Raw genomic sequence first — 16,427 nt, forward strand, 5'->3', positions numbered from 1 at the left:
GCAGTCCCAGCTACTCAGGAGGCTGAGGTTGGAGAATCGCCTGAATCCGGGAGGCAGAGGTTGCAGTGACCCAAGATTGCGCCACTACACTCCAGCCTGGGTGACAGAGTAAGACCCTGTCTCAAAAAAAAAAAAAAAAAAAAAAAAGAGCTGGATCAAGGTAGGTAAATACACGAAAGTCAACTGTATTTCTATACTCAAACTGAAAAAAAAAAAAACCATGAAAAATGCTACCTAAAGTAACATAAGAAAAACAAATACCTAGGATTAAATCTATCAAAAGACATCTAAAACTTTTATGTACCAGACTTTAAGAAACTCAAAGTAAATGGAAAACTATATCTTGAACAGGGAGTGGAAGACTTGATATTGTAAAAATTACAATTCTCCTCAAATTGATGTCGAAATTCAATGTACTCCCAATCAAATTCCAAATGTTTTTTCATGTAAATTAACAACATAATTCTAAAGTTTGAAAAAGAAAATGCAAAAGAGGCTGGGCACGGTGGCTCATGCCTGTAATACCAGCATTTTGGGAGGCCAAGGCGGGAGGATCACTTAAGGTCAGGAGTTTGAGACCAGCTTGGCCAACATGGTGAAACCCCATCTATACTAAAAATACAAAAATTAGCTGGGCATGGTGGCATGTACCTGTAATCCTACCTACTTGGGAGGCTGAGGCATGAGAATCGAGAATCACTTGAACCCGGGAGGCAGAGGTTGCAGTGAGCTGAGATCACGCCACATTAGGTATTTCTCCTAATGCTATCCCTCCCTTAGCCCCCAACCCCCTGAGAGGCCCCAGTGTGTGATGTTCCCCTCCCTGTGTCCATGTGTTCTCATTGTTCAACTCCCACTTATGAGTGAGAACATGTGGTATCTGGTTTTCTGTTCCTGTGTTACTTTGCTGAGAATGATGGTTTTCACCTTCATCCATGCCCCTGCAAAGGACATGAACTCATCCTTTTTTATGGCTGCATAGTATTCCATGGTGTATGTGTGCCACATATTCTTTATCCAGTCTATCATTGTTGGGCATTTGGGTTGGTTCCAAGTCTTTGCTATTGTGAATAGTGCTGCAATAAACATACATGTGCTTGTGTCTTTATAGTAGAATGACTTATAATCCTTTGGGTATATACCCAGTAATGGGATCGCTGGGTCAAATGGTATTTCTGGTTCTAGATCCCTGAGGTATTGCCACATTGTCTTCCACAATGGTTGAACTAATTTACACTCCCACCAACAGTGTAAAAGCATTCCTATTTCTCCACATCCTCTCTAGCATCTGTTGTTTCCCGACTTTTTAATGATTGCCATTCTAACTGGCATGAGATGGTATCTCATTGTGCTTTTGATTTGCATTTCTCTAATGACCAGTGCTGATGAGCTTTTTTTCCTTATGTTTGTTGGCTGCCTAAATGTCTTCTTTTGTGACATATCCTTGCCCACTTTTTGATAGTTGTTCATATCCTTTGCCCACTTTTTGATGGGTTTTTTTTTTCTTGTAAATTTGTTTATGTTCCCTGTAGATTCTGGATATTAGCCCTTTGTCAGAGGGATAGATTGTAAAAATTTTCTCCCATTCTGTAGGTTGCCTCTTCACTCCGATGATAGCTTCTTTTGCTGTGCAGAAGCTCTTTATTTTAATGAGATCCCATTTGTCAATTTTGGCTTTTATTGCCATTGCTTTTGGTGTTTTAGTCATGAAGTCTTTGCCCATGCCTATGTCCTGAATGGTATTGTCTAGGTTTTCTTCTAGGGTTTTTATGGCTTTAGGTCTTACGTTTAAGTCTTTAATCCATCTTGAGTTAATTTTTGTATCTGGTGTAAGGAAGGGGTCCAGTTTCAGTTTTCTGCATATGGCTAGCCTGTTTTCCTAGCACCATTTATTAAATAGGGAATCCTTTCCTCATTGCTTGTTTTTGTTAGGTTTGTCAAAGATCAGATGGTTGTAGATGTGTGGCGTTATTTTTTGAGGCCTCTGTTCTGTTCCATTGGTCTATATATCGGCTTTGGTACCAGTACCATGCTGTTTTGGTTACTGTAGCCTTGTAGTATAGTTTGAAGTCAGGTAGCGTGGTGCCTCCAGCTTTGTTCGTTTTGCTTAGGATTGTCTTGGCTATGTGGGCTCTTTTTTGGTTCCATATGAAATTTAAAGTAGTTTTTTCCAATTCTGTGAAGAAAGTTAATGGTAGCTTGATGGGGATAACATTGAATCTATAAGTTACTTTGGGCAGTATGGCCATTTTAACGACATTGATTCTTCCTATCCATGAGCATGGAATGTTTTTCCATTTGTGTCCACTGTTATTTAATTGAGCAGTGGTTTGTCATTCTCCTTGAAGAGGTCCTTCACATCCCTTGTAAATTGTATTCCTAGGTATTTTATTCTCTTTGTAGCAATTGTGAATGGGAGTCCACTCATGATTTGGTGCTCTGTTTGTCTATTATTGGTGTATAGGAATGCTTGTGATTTTTGCACATTGATTTTGTATCCTGAGACTTTGCTGAAGTTGCTTATCAGCTTAAGGAGATTTTGGACTGAGATGATGGGGTTTTCTGAATATACAATCATGTCATCTGCAAACAGAGAGAATTTGACTTCCTCTCTTCCTATTTGAATACCCTTTATTTCTTTCTCTTGCCTGATTGCCCTGGCCAAAACTTCCAATACTATGTTGAATAGGAGTGGTAAGAGAGGGCATCCTTGTCTTGTGCCGGTTTTCAAAGGGAATGCTTCCGGCTTTTGCCTATTCAGTATGATATTGGCTGTGGGTTTGTCATAAATAGCTCTTATTATTTTGAGATACATTCCATCAATACCTAGTTTATTGAGAGTTTTTAGCATGAAAGGGTGTTGAATTTTGTTGAAGGCCTTTCCTGCATCTATTGAGATAATCATGTGGTTTTTGTCATTGGTTCTGTTTATGTGATGGATTATGCTTATTGATTTGCGTATGTTGAACCAGCCTTGCATCCCAGGGATGAAGCCAACTTGATCGTGGTGGATGAGCTTTTTGATGTGCTGCTGGATTCAGTTTGCCAGTATTTTATTGAAGATTTTCTCATCGATGTTCATCGGGGATATTGGCCTGAAATTTTCTTTTTTTGTTGTGTCTCTGCCAGGTTTTGGTATCAGGATGATGCTGGCCTCATAAAATAAGTTAGGGGGGAGTCCCTCTTTTTCTATTGTTTGGAATAGTTTCAGAAGGAATGGTACCAGCTCTTCTTTGTACCTCTGGTAGAATTCAGGTGTGAATCCTTCTGGTCCTGGGCTATTTTTTCTTGGTAGGCTATTAATTACTGCTTCTATTTCAGAACTTGTTATTGGTCTATGCAAGGATTTGACTTCTTCCTGGTTTAGTCTTGGGAGGGTGTATGTGTCCAGGAATTTATCCATTTCTTGTAAATTTTCTAGTTTATTTTCATAGAGATGTTTATAGTATTCTCTGATGGTCGTTTTTATTTCTGTGGGATCAGTGATGATATCCCCTTTATCATTTTTTATTGTGTCTATTTGATTCTTCTCTCTTTTCTTCTTTATTAGTCTGGCTAGCGGTCTATTTTGTTAATCTTTTCAAAAAACCAGCTCCTGGATTCACTGATTTTTTTAAGGTTTTTTTTTTGTGTCTCTACCTCTCACAGCTCTGCTCTGATCTTAGTTATTTCTTGTCTTCTGCTAGCTTTTGAATGTGTTTGCTCTTGCTTCTCTAGTTCTTTTAATTGTGATGTTAGAGTGTCAATTTTAGATCTTTCCTGCTTTCTCCTGTGGGCATTTAGTGGTATAAATTTCCCTCTAAACCCTGCTTTAGCTGTGTCCCAGAGATTCTAGTACATTGTGTCTTTGTTCTCATTAGTTTCAAAGAACTTATTTATTTCTGCCTTAATTTCATTATTTACCCAGTAGTCATTCAGGAACAGGTTGTTCAGTTTCCAGGTAGTTGTGTAGTTTTGAGTGAGTTTCTTAATTCTGAGTTCTAATTTGATTGCACTGTGGTCTGAGAGACTGTTATGATTTCTGTTCTTTTGCATTTGCTGAGGAGTGTTTTACTTTCGATTATGTGCTCAATTTTAGAATAAGTGCAATGTGGTGCTGAGAAGAATGTATATTCTATTGATTTGGGGTGGAGACTTCTGTAGATGTCTATTACGTCTGCTTGGTCCAGAGCTGAATTCAAGTCCTGAATATCCTTATTAATTTTCTGTCTCATTAATCTGCCTTATATTGACAGTGGGGTGTTAAAGTCTCCCACTATTATTGTGTGGGAGTCTAAGTCTCTTTGTCGGTCTCTAAGAACTTGCTTTATGAATCTGGGTGTTCCTGTATTGGGTGCATATATATTTAAGATAATTAGCTCTTCTTGTTGCATTGATCTTTTTACCATCATGTAATACTCTTCTTTGTCTTTGTTGGTTTAAAGTCTGTTTTATCAGAGACTAAGATTGTAACCTCTGCTTTTTTTTTTTTTTTTTTTTTTTTTTTGCTTTCCATTTGCTTGGTAAATCTTCTTTCATCCCTTTATTTTGAGCCTATGTGTGTCTTTGCATGTGAGATGGGTCTCCTGAATACAGCACACTGATGGGTCTTGACTCTATCCAATTTGCCAGTCTGTGTCTTTTAACTGGGGGGCACTTAGCCTGTTTACATTAAGGTTAATATTGTTACGTGTGAATTTGATCCTGTCGTTATGATGCTAGCTGGTTATTTTGCCTGTTAGTTGATGCAGTTTCTTCATAGTGTTGATGGTCTTTACAATTTGTTATGTTTTTGCAGTGGTTGGTACCAGTTTTTCCTTTCCATATTTAGTGCTTCCTCTAGGAGCTCTTGTAAGGCAGGCCTGGTGGTGACAAAATCTCTCAGCATTTGCTTGTGTGTATTTTATTTCTCCTTCACTTAGGAAGCTTAGTTTGGCTGGATGTGAAATTCTGGGTTGAAAATTCCTTTCTTTAAGAATGTTGAATATTGGCCCCCACTCTCTTCTGGCTTGCAGGGTTTCTGCCAAGAGATCTGCTGTTAGTCTGATGGGCTTCCCTTTGTGGGTAATCCAACCTTTCTCTCTGGCTGCCCTTAACATTTTTTCTTCATTTCAATCTTGGTGAATCTGACGATTATGTGTCTTGTGGTTGGTCTTTTTGAGGAGTATCTTTGTGGTGTTCTCTGTATTTCCTGAATTGGAATGTTGGTCTGTCTTGCTAGGTTGGGGAAGTTCTCCTGGATAATATCCTGAAGAGTGTTTTCCAGCTTGGTTCCATTCTCCCTGTCACTTTCAGGTACACCAATCAAACATAGGTTTGGTCTTTTCACATAGTCCCATATTTCTTGGAGGTTTTGTTTGTTCTTTTTCATTCTTTTTTCTCTTCTTGTCTTCATGCTTTATTTCATTAAGTTGATCTTCAATCTCTAATATCCTTTCTTCTGCCTGATCAATTCGGCTACTGATACTTGTGTATACTTCACAAAGTTCTCGTGCCGTTTTTCAGCTCCATCAGCTTATTTATGTTCTTCTTCAAACTGATTATTTTAGTTAGCAATTCCTCTAACCTTTTTTCAAGGTTTTTAGCTTCCTTGCGTTGGGTTAGCTCCTTCAGCTCGGAGGGGTTTGTTATTACCCACTTTCTGAAGCTTCTACTTCTGTCAGTTCATCAAACTCATTCTCTGTCCAGTTTTGTTCCTGGCTGGCGAGGAGCTGTGATCCTTTGGAGGAGAAGAGGTGTTCTGGCTTTTGGAATTTTCCACAATTCTTTCTTTCTTTTTTTTTTTTTGAGATGGAGTCTTGCTCAGTTACTGAAGCTGGAGTGCAGTGGTGTGATCTTGGCTCACTACAACCTCTGCCTGCCAGGTTCAAGCAATTCTCTGTGTCAGCCTCCCGAGTCACTGGGGTTATAGGCACCTGCCACCATGCCTGGCTAATTTTTGTATTTTTAGTAGAGACGGGGTTTCACCATCTTGACCAAGCTGGTCTTGAACTCCTGACCTCGTGATCCATCTGCCTCAGCATCCCAAAGTGCTGGGACTGCAGCACAATTATTTCTTATTATCATCTAATACTCAGTCAATATAGCAATTACCCTTGTTGTCTAAAAAAGTATTAGGTTGTTCAAACTGGATCCCAAACAAGATCCACATGTTACATTTAACTCTTAAATCTCTTTCACTCTAAACAATTGGCAGAATTTTATGTTGCATACTTGTCAAATAAACTGGATCATTTGTCCTTGGGAATTTCCAACATTCTGGATTTGGCTGGTCTGTGTTCTCATGGTGTGATTTTGTATTTAACAGGTATTTTTTTAAGAAACTTTCTCCATTTGGGTTTTTGTGGCGTCACCACATGATTTGACTCAGGCTGTGCATTTTTGGCAGCAATGTCACAGATGCAATGCTGTGTTCTTAATGATTCACAGAATGGATTAGTACTATATTGATTGCAAAATGAGGATTTTCAGATATCACTTCTTCTATGCTTATTAATTAGCATTCTAAGGTAAGGAAGAACTTCCCTTTCTTCATCTGTTTAGTTTTTTCTATGACTTGTTTTTATCGGCATGGACTCATGAGTTCCTGTTTTGTTTGGTGGGTTATAGCCAGTTACTGTCGTTATCTAGTTCAGTGCTCAAACTGTTGCACATGTGGCCAATTGGAGCATTTCCAACTGGCTCCTGTGGACCTGTTACAAGCCTCAACATTTTTTAAGCACTTCACTTTCTGATAGAAGAACACATTCAGGCCTACCTTGTACCTTCCCTGTACCAGCTCTGGGATCTCTATTTCTGGAATCTCCTTCTCTAAGGTGACGGACGTATCCTTTTAGTTGAGAACCATATTTAGAAAGCAAATTCTGGGTGCCGGGTGTGGTAATTCTTGTTGCAGAATCATTGATACTAGGCTCTCCAGACAGAGCTAGGGAACACAGACACACACACACATCTATACCTGTCCCACACCCTTACACAACCATGAGTTCACACTGATCCCTCGATTCTGACTGAACAGCACTGCAGATATTCTAGCTGTCTTCCTCCCCATAAGTGCAGCTCCCTTCTCTGGCCATGAGAAACCGCAGTCCCAGTGTGCTCACTATTTTCAGCTCTTTGCTCATTTCTCTTGTACGTAAACAACCTCCTGATCCTCCCACTGCCTGCTCCACCCCAGTCTCTCAGGAGCCACTGCCCATAGCCACCTCAAGCAAAGGAACAAGAATAGAATAAATACATGTTATTTTTGTTGTTGTTTGTTTGGTTTTAAGGAAGGAAAGAAAATGGAAACAAGAGAAAGGCAGGGAAATGAAAGAAGAAAGGGAGCAGCCAGCCTTTTAATCATCTCCTCTACAGGACTGTGAAGGGCAGATAGGATTGTGTGAAGAATGGAGGAATAATGGAGCAGAGATATTCAGCATTGTTCAATGTTACAAAGCCACGGGCTCTTTTTCCTCAACTCAGTCCTTCTTCTACAACTGGGACAGACCAGGAGCTGTCTGTTCTCATTTTAAGACAGAGATGTACCCTGCTAAGAAACCCCTTTTCTCATCACCATATTTTCAACCTCATCCAGCTCCACTTGACCCCCAGGCTGACAGCTAGAAGGGCCACTGACCCTGGAGCCCAGCGCACTCTGGGAGCTCTAATGTGTAAAGGAACAAAGGTCCCTGATCAAAGGCAGGTGTGCAGGAATGCTAGCCTTCCCTGACACACTGTTTACAGGACACCTGGGCAGGCTCGGCAAAGATGGGAAGGTTAGTAGTCAGGGATGGGGACACACGAGTTTTGTGCCCCAAACTGTGAAACAGGCAGCCTGTGTCACAGCAGCTGCTTCAGGCCCTTCCTCCAGAGGCCCCTCTCCCATGTGAGATAGTAGATGCTTGAGAATGGATAGGAAGGCTGTGAAATTTTGAGAGCATGGCATACAGTGGGCTGAGACAACAGGTGTCAAAGAATTTGGATTTTAAACAAAAGAACAAATTCTGATAGATGAATGTGCCCCCAGAAGTGGGGTTTATTCCTAGATCTGAATTCGGAAATAATCTTCATACTGCAAGGCAGGAACATAGCGTTGGTAGAAGTGGCATTCAGTAAACACAGGACAGGATCATAACTGCGCGAATTAGGACAAGAGAAGATCCTGGCCCTGGTTCTCCCTGACTGAAGACACCACTAAAGCTACAGTAGCTTGGTCGTTCACTTCTATACACTAAGACTTTCAGGTTGGACAGTGAATTAGGCAAGTCACCTAAGCTCTCAGTGCCCCAGTTCCCCATCTAGAAAATGAAGATCATAATGTGTCTGGAATTGGTGGGTTCACTGGTCTCGCTGACTTCAAGAATGAAGCTGCGGACCCTCGCAGTGAGTGCTACAGTTCTTAAAGATGGTGTGTCCAGTTTGTTCCTTCTGATGTTCAGACGTGTCTGGAGTTTCTTCCTTCTGGGGTGCTCATGGTCCCGCTGACTTCAGGAGTGAAACTGCAGACCGTCATCATGACTGTTACAGCTCATAAACGTAGTGTGGAGCCAAGGAGTGAGCAGCAGCAAGATTTATTGCAAACAGCAAAAGAATAAACCTTCCACTGCATGGAAGGGCACCCGACTGGGTTGCCGCCTCTGGCTTGCGTGGCCAGCTTTTATTCCCTTATTTGGCCCCACCCACATCCTGCTGATTGGTCCATTTTACAGAGAGCTGATTGGTCCATTTTATAGAGTGCTGATTGGTCCATTTTATAGAGTGCTGATTGGTCCGTTTTGACAGAGTGCTGATTGATGCATTTACAAACCTTTAGCTAGACACAGAGCAGTGATTGGTGCATTTATAATCCTTTAGCTAGACAGAAAAGTTCTCCAAGTCCCCACCTAACCCAGAAGCCCAGCCAGCTTCACCTCTCGATAATGCCTGCTTCATAGAGTTATTGTGAGATCTAAATTAGCAATTACTGTAAATCACCTAGTACAGTATCCAGCACCTTAGCATTTTTCCTCTAATTTTTATTTATATGCTGACCAATATCTTCCCCTTCTAAGTTCCATGTGCACAGCTCCTGAGCCCAGCCCCTCAGGTCCCACTACATCGAGGACCCTGCAAGGATGCTGACCACTAAGTCCTAGGCAGTCCATCACAGAGAACAGAGCAGACAGATCCTAGCAGGACTTCTTCTCTGTATACTAGTTCCCTGTGCCCACCTTCTATGAATAGTCACCTGTCCATTCATTCACTGAGTATTGTCACATGCAATCTGTGCAGTAATAAAATGGGCATGGAATTGGAGTCAAAGACTCTTGGGTTTGGATGTTAGACCACTGAGTAGCTGCATCATACTGGACAAGTTACTTAACTACTCTGAGGCTCTGTTTTCTCATTAGTAATAGGAGTACAAATGTCTACCTTGTCATTCCGAAGATTGCTCACATTGCTATTAGACTGCTTGCTCTGTCTCACCAATAGATGGTAATGACACCAATAGATGGTGATGACAACTATCATTTACAGTTTCAGAACACCCAACATAGACTACATACCATATACACACTCAGTGAACTAATGAAGTTATTCTGTGTGACTGCTTTATGTCTCCCTCCATTGCTACTGGGCCCTTTGGCAAAATACACCCTGAGAGACCATTTAGTATAGAGATGTGATTTTACAGAGACAAAAACTGAGCTCAGCTGGAGGACATGACTGGTAGGCTGTCCAGCAAGATGGAAAGCTAGAATCTAGGACTATGAACTCAATAGCCTGAGCTGTCCCCACTGTCCTGTGACACACTTTCTTGAAAAGTGTTATTCATAATTTCTTCCAACATTATTTAAGGATTGTACTTCCCATTGCTCCTTCACCAAGACAGGTCAAGTCCCAAGACTTTCAGATAGGCCCATGAGAGGTGGCTGGTTAAGCTGAACAGAGTCCAGTGCTCCTAGGGCCAAAGTAAACTGATCACTGATCCTTCTACTGCCTCCAGAGTAAACTCTCTTGTTTAATGTCCTCAGGGTCCATGGAAAAAGAAGATCGAAGTTCACCATGTTTCTCAGCTGTCCAAAGTAAATCTCTGACCTATACAGATTTGCAAATAATTGGTGTTAACTGTTGGTTTCTACAATGGAATGATTTTGCTCTTTCAGTTGTTTTAAATATTCCTCACAGATAGGCCTTTTAAACACATATATGTAAAGTGTATACATGTACAATTTAATAAGACTTACCAACCCCCTAGGGTAGCATCTACTTAAAATCAGATCAACAAATCTCCATCCCTATACTTCTACCACTCAGGGAAAGGCAGTGTGAAGTCACAGAAGAATCACTGAACTGAAGCTATGAATGTACAAAAATTGTATGTAAAGGTGTGTGTGTATGCATGCTTGTGTGTGTGTTACTAGAACGAGAGTTCCTGGCTTTTATTAATCTTCAAAGGGATCCATTAGTATCCCAAATATATTGAAATGTTAAACATTAATTGTCTGCTCTGGCTTTCGTTCCAAGTTCTTAGAATTGGGACAAAGCAGAGGTGGTGTTCTTGACAGCTCTCCCTCAGTGCCATTGAAAGACCCCTGTTGGACCAGGGTCTTCAGGCTCCTGCCTCAGGTCTGTGCCACTTAGGACTGCAAGGTTGACTCTCCTGGTATAAAAAATTGGTGGTAGAACCACAAGCCCATCATAGCCAGCAGTCTCTGGGCTTTGGATAACAGAGTCTGAAGATTTGTAGCAGGTGAAACTCCAGGGGAGAGTCTTCCAGAAGCCCAGCATAAAGGATAGGCATGCTCATGGCTTCCTGGGGGAAAACTTCAAGGAGAGAACATAGGACTCAATGTGAAAATGCCATTTCCAGAAGGAGTGAGGTCCTGTCCCCAGAAACTCCTGGGCAGGAAGCTCATGAGCCAGAGGCCCTTCCTGTCCTCTCTAGGACTGAGTTCTAGGCTGGAGAGAAGATCTGCCTTCTGCTGGGTTCTTCAGCTCTGGCAACTAAATGAGCTGGAAGAGTCAATCTGGTAGCTCACTGGGTAGATGAGGAGCTTGAGATAGGAGCTCATTTCGCTAGATGTGCTGATATCAATGTAGGGACACAAGAAACATGAAAAAGCAAGAGAATATGACACCACAATAAATGTCCAGTAAGAGGCCACAAAGAAAGGGGAATTTACAAAATACCTGAAAAGAAATTTAAAAATATTGATCTTAAGGAAGCTCAGTGGCATACAAGAGAACACAGACAAACAATTCAATGAAATCAGGAAAACAATTCATGATCTGAATGAAAAAAATCAACAAAGAGATATCATATAAAAGAACCAAACAGATATTGTGAAGTGAAAAAATTCAATGAATAAAATAAAATAATACAATTAAGTGCTTCATCAACAGACTAAATCAAGCAAAAGAAAGAAGTTCTGAACTTGAAGATAGCTATTTTAAAGTAACCCAGTCAGAGAGAAAAAAAAAAAAGAATAAAAAGGAATGAAGAAACCCTATGGTAATTATGGGACACCATTCAGTGAACAGATATTCACATTATAGAACTATCAGATGAGGGGCCAGGCGCGGTGGCTCACGCTTGTAATCACAGCACTTTGGGAGGCCAAGGCAGGTGGATCACGAGGTCAGGAGACTGAGACCACGGTGAAACCCCGTCTCTACTAAAAATACAAAAAAAAAAAAAAATTAGCTGGGCATGGTGGCGGGCGCCTATAGTCCCAGCTACTCGGAGAGGCTGAGGCAGGAGAATGATGTGAACCCGGGAGGCAGAGCTTGCAGTGAGCTGAGATCATGCCACTGCACTCCAGCCTGGGTGACAGAGCGAGACTCTGTCTCAAAAAAAAAAAAAAAAAGAAAAGAAAAGAAATATCAGATGAGAAGAGATGAAGAAAAGTCACAGAAAACCAATTTAATGAAATAATAGCTAAAAACTTCTCAAATATAGTAAGAGATATGAACATCCAGATTCAGGAGACCCAAAGGTCTCCAACTAGATTCAACCCAAAAAGATTCTCTCTGAGGAATGTTATAATCAAACTGTCAAAAGTCAAAGACAGAGAAAATTCTAAAAGCCACAAGAGAAGAGTGTCAAGTCACATATAAGGGAATTCCTATCAGACTATCAGCATATTTCTCAGCAGAAACTTTGCAGACCAGGGGAGAATGGCATGACATATTCAAAGTGCTGAGAGGAAAAAAAAAAAACTGTCAACCAAGAATATTATGTCCCACAAAGTTATCCCTCAGAAATGAAGAGGAAATAAAGTCCTTCACAGACAAGCAAAAGTTAAGAGAATTCATCACCGCTAAGACCAGCCTCCCAAGAAATGTTTAAAGGAGTGCTACAACAAGAAACAAAAGGATGATAATTACTGTCATTAAAAACACATTAAAATATAAAACTTACCAGTAGGAGTAATTTCATAAATCAAACTAAGAATACTCGGTGATATAATGGTGGTATAATGGTGCTATGTAAAACTGAATCTTCTAGTATGAAGATTTAAAGTTAAATGGTTAAAAAACAACTACAATTAGTGGCTGAGGAACACATCATAGATAAAGAAGTAAATTAGGGCAACAAAAATATTAACTGTGGGAGGAAAAATGAGTACTTTTATGCAGCCAAAGTTAAGTTGCTATCAGCTTAAAATTGTCTATTATACTTACAAGACTCACATTAGCCCCATGGTAACCACAAATAAATAAATTACAACAGATACGCAAATAAGAAAGAGAAACCACAGAAAACCACCAAACCACAGCAGTAAACAAAAAAAAAAAAAAGGAAGAAACAAAGAATCTACAAAACTACCAGAAAACAATTAACAAAAATGTCAGGAGTAACTTCTTATCTATTAATAACAGCCTTTGAATGTAAACGGGTTACATTCTCAAATTAAAAGATATAGGGTGGCTAAGTAAATAAGACTCAACTATGTGCTCTCTACAAAAGACTCACCTCACCATTAAAGACATACATAGACTGAAAGTGAAAAGATGGAAAAAGATATTCCACGCAAATAGAAACCAGAAGCAAGCAGAAGTAGCCATATTACATCAGATAAAACAGACATTAAGCCAAAAATTGTAAAAAGAGGCCAGGCATGGTGGCTCATACCTGTAATCCCAGCACTTTGGGAGGCCAAGGCAGGGAGATTGCTTGAGCTCAGGAGTTTGAGATCAGCCTGTGCAACATGGTGAAACCCAGTCTCCACAAAAAATACAAAAAAATTCACTGAGCTTGGTGGCAAGCATCTGTAGTCTCAGCTACTCAGGAAGCTGAGGTGGGAGGATGGCTTGACCCCAGGAGGCAAAGGTTGCAGTGAGCCAAGATCGTATCACTGCACTCCAGCATGGGTGACACATCCAGACCCTGTCTCAAACAACAGCAACGACAACAAAAACAACCTATAAAAAGAGACAAAGAAGGTCATTATATAATGATGATAATGATGAAGGGAACAATTCAACAAGAAGATATAACAATTGTAAGTAGATATGCATCCAATAGTGGAGCACCCAAATATATAAAGCAAATATTATTACACCTAAATTGAGAGACAAACTGTAATACAGTGATAATAGAGGACTTCAACACTCAACTTCCAACAATGAACAGATTATTTAGACAAAAAGCAAGCAAAAAGAAAAAAAGACTTTAATTGCATCATAGATCAAATGGGCCTAAAAGATATTTACAGAACATTCCATCCAACAGCTGCAGAGTATGCATTCTTCTCAACTGCACATGGGACATTCTCCAGGATATATCACATTAGGCCACAAAACAAGTCTTAACAAATTTAAGAAGATAGACATCATGCAAAGTATTTTTTCTAACCACAATGGTATACAACTAAAAATCAACAGTAAGAAAAACTTCAGAATCTTTACATATATATTAAACATCATGCTTCTAAACAACTGGTGAGTCAATGAAGCAATTAAAAAGGAAAATTTAAAAATTCCTTAAGGCAAATGAGAATGGAAGCACATCATACTAAAACCTGTGAGACACAGCAAAAGCAGTTCTAAGAGGGAAATTTTTAGCAATAAACATCTACATCAAGAAAGAAGATTTCTGATAAACAACCTAACTGTGCACCTCAAGGAACTAGAAAAACAAGAACAAACTAAATCTGAAATTGGTAGAAGGAAGAAAATAATAAAACTCTGAGCAGAAATAAATGAAATAGAGATTAAAGAAACAATTCAAAAAAATTAACAAAACAAACATTTGGTTTTTTGAAAAGGTAAACGAAATTGAGAAACCTTTAGCTAAACCAAGAAAACAAGAGAAGATTCAAATGAATAAAATCAGAAATGAAAGAGGAGACATTATAACTGATACCACAGAAATATGAAAGATCATAAGAGACTATTATGAATAATTATATGCCAACAAATTTGATAACATAGAAGAAATAGGTAAATTACCGTACATATAAAACCTACCAAGATTAAATTAAGAAGAAATAGAAAGTATGCACAGACAGTAATAAGTGAGAAAATTGAATCAGTAATAAAAAATCTTCCATCAAAGAAAAGTCCAGGACCCGATGGCTTCACTGCTAAATTCCACTAAACATTCAAAGAAGAAGTAACATTAATTATCCTCCAACTATTCCAGAAAATTGAAGAGGGGAGAATATTTTCAAACTCATTTTGTAAGGCCAGAATTATCCTGATTCCAAAACCAGACAAGGACACAACAATAAAAGAAAACTACAGATCAACACCTTTAATGAATATAGATACAAAAATTTCAAGAAGATGCTAGTAAATGAAATCAAATGGCACATTAAAAAGATCATTCACTATAATCAAGTGGGATTCATCCCAGAAATGCAAGGATGATTTAACATAGATAAATCAACAAATGAGATACACCACATTAATAGAATAACAGACAAAAACCATATGATTATTTGAATAGACACAAAAAAGGCATTTGATAAAATTCAACCTTACTTCATGATAAAAACTCAACAAATTAAGTATAGAAAGTATGTACCTCAACACAACAAAGACCATCTATTACAGACCTATAGCTAACATCATACTGAATGAGGAAAAGCTGAAACCTTTCCCTTTAAGATCAGGAAGAGATCAAGGATGCCCACTTTCACCACTTCTATTCATCTTAGTATTGGCAATACTAGTAACAACAGTTAGGAAGGAGAAAAAATAGGGAAAAGGCATCCAATTTGGAAAGAGGGAAGTCAAATTATCATTGGAGGAGTCATAATCCTATATAAAGACAACCCTAAAAACTCCATCAAAAAAACTATTAGTTAGAGCTAATAAACTATTTAGTAAAGTTGCAGAATATGAAATCAGCATACAAAAATCAGTATCATTTTTATACCCATTAATAAACTAAAAAAGAAATCAAGAAAATAATTCCATTTACAATAGCTACCAAAAAAGATACCTAGGAATAAACTTAATCAAGGGGGTGAAGGATCTCTACACTAAAAACTATAAAACTATGATGAAGAAAATTGAGGACACAAATAAATGGGAAGACATCTCATGTTCATGGATTAGAAAAATTAACATTGTAAAAATGGCCATACTACACAAAGCAATCTATAGAATTTATGTTATCCCTTTCAAAATAACAATGGCATTCTTCATGGAAGTAGAAAAAAAATCATAAAATTTATATGGAATCACTAAAGACCCCAAATAGCCAAAACAATCCTGAGCATAAAGCTGGGGGTATCACAGTACCTGACTTTTACTATACTACAGGAGTGGGAGGGAGACACCAAGAGGGACACACTTTGAGCCTCATACCCCTTCCCCACATGCCCAACACTTCCACGCCAACACCTGCAATGGCCATGCAATCCCTGGGAATTAGAGAGGAAAATGTCATGGACAAAGAAAACTGATTACTTATTTCTATTATGGATAACCATTGTTTGGGTCCTTATTTTAAATACTAATTAGTCTCTCCAGAGGAGGTGCTTGTGTTCTCCCGTTAACAGGGATATGCAAGGGATGACTCTCCGATTGGATCCAAACTCACAATATCGGAGATTAAAATCAGCATGAAAGGTGATTTTGCAGGAATTTTATCACACTCCTATGTCTACTCAGGATTAATGAAGTGAATGTATATCACCATACATTTGTTCCCCTAATCCCATGAAAAATGTTTCTCTGGGTTCAAGGTACATTCTTTGTAAGAAATGCTGAGCACATCAAAAATCAGTGTTACAACACTTGGTTGGAAATGGCTAGCAATTGTCAGGAGCACCTCTCCAGTTTTCTCTCCTATCTTCAGGTCCCTCTATACCTAGCTAGGATCAATCACTCCCATTCACGTTTCCTAAGCTCCACCACACTATTTCTTTCCTTCATGCCCCTTCATAGAATCCCAGTCCTGAATGAGCATGATCCCTTGTCTTAGATGTGTCTGCATCGCAGGGCAAGGTAGGTAAACAAAAAGAAACCTT

At 39.2% G+C, this 16,427-nt stretch overlaps 1 protein-coding gene across 5 annotated transcripts in view; it reads right to left on the reverse strand.

The window, feature by feature from the left end:
- TF (transferrin) overlaps positions 1-16,427 on the reverse strand; it is a 62,836-nt gene that overhangs the window by 36,994 nt on the left and 9,415 nt on the right. Inside the window, exon 1 of one of the 5 annotated variants that reach the window (XM_030816431.1) lies at positions 13,079-13,098. The exons of 3 other annotated variants lie outside the window; for them this stretch is intronic. The gene's annotated coding sequence lies outside the window, so the exon portion shown is untranslated. Of the gene's footprint in view, positions 1-13,078; positions 13,099-16,427 lie in introns of those variants that run through there. One more of the 5 variants, XM_030816430.1, reaches the window with a different exon arrangement.

The sequence above is a fragment of the Nomascus leucogenys genome, chromosome 8 (genome assembly GCF_006542625.1).
Source record: "Nomascus leucogenys isolate Asia chromosome 8, Asia_NLE_v1, whole genome shotgun sequence".
Taxonomy (NCBI): Eukaryota; Metazoa; Chordata; class Mammalia; order Primates; family Hylobatidae; genus Nomascus; species Nomascus leucogenys.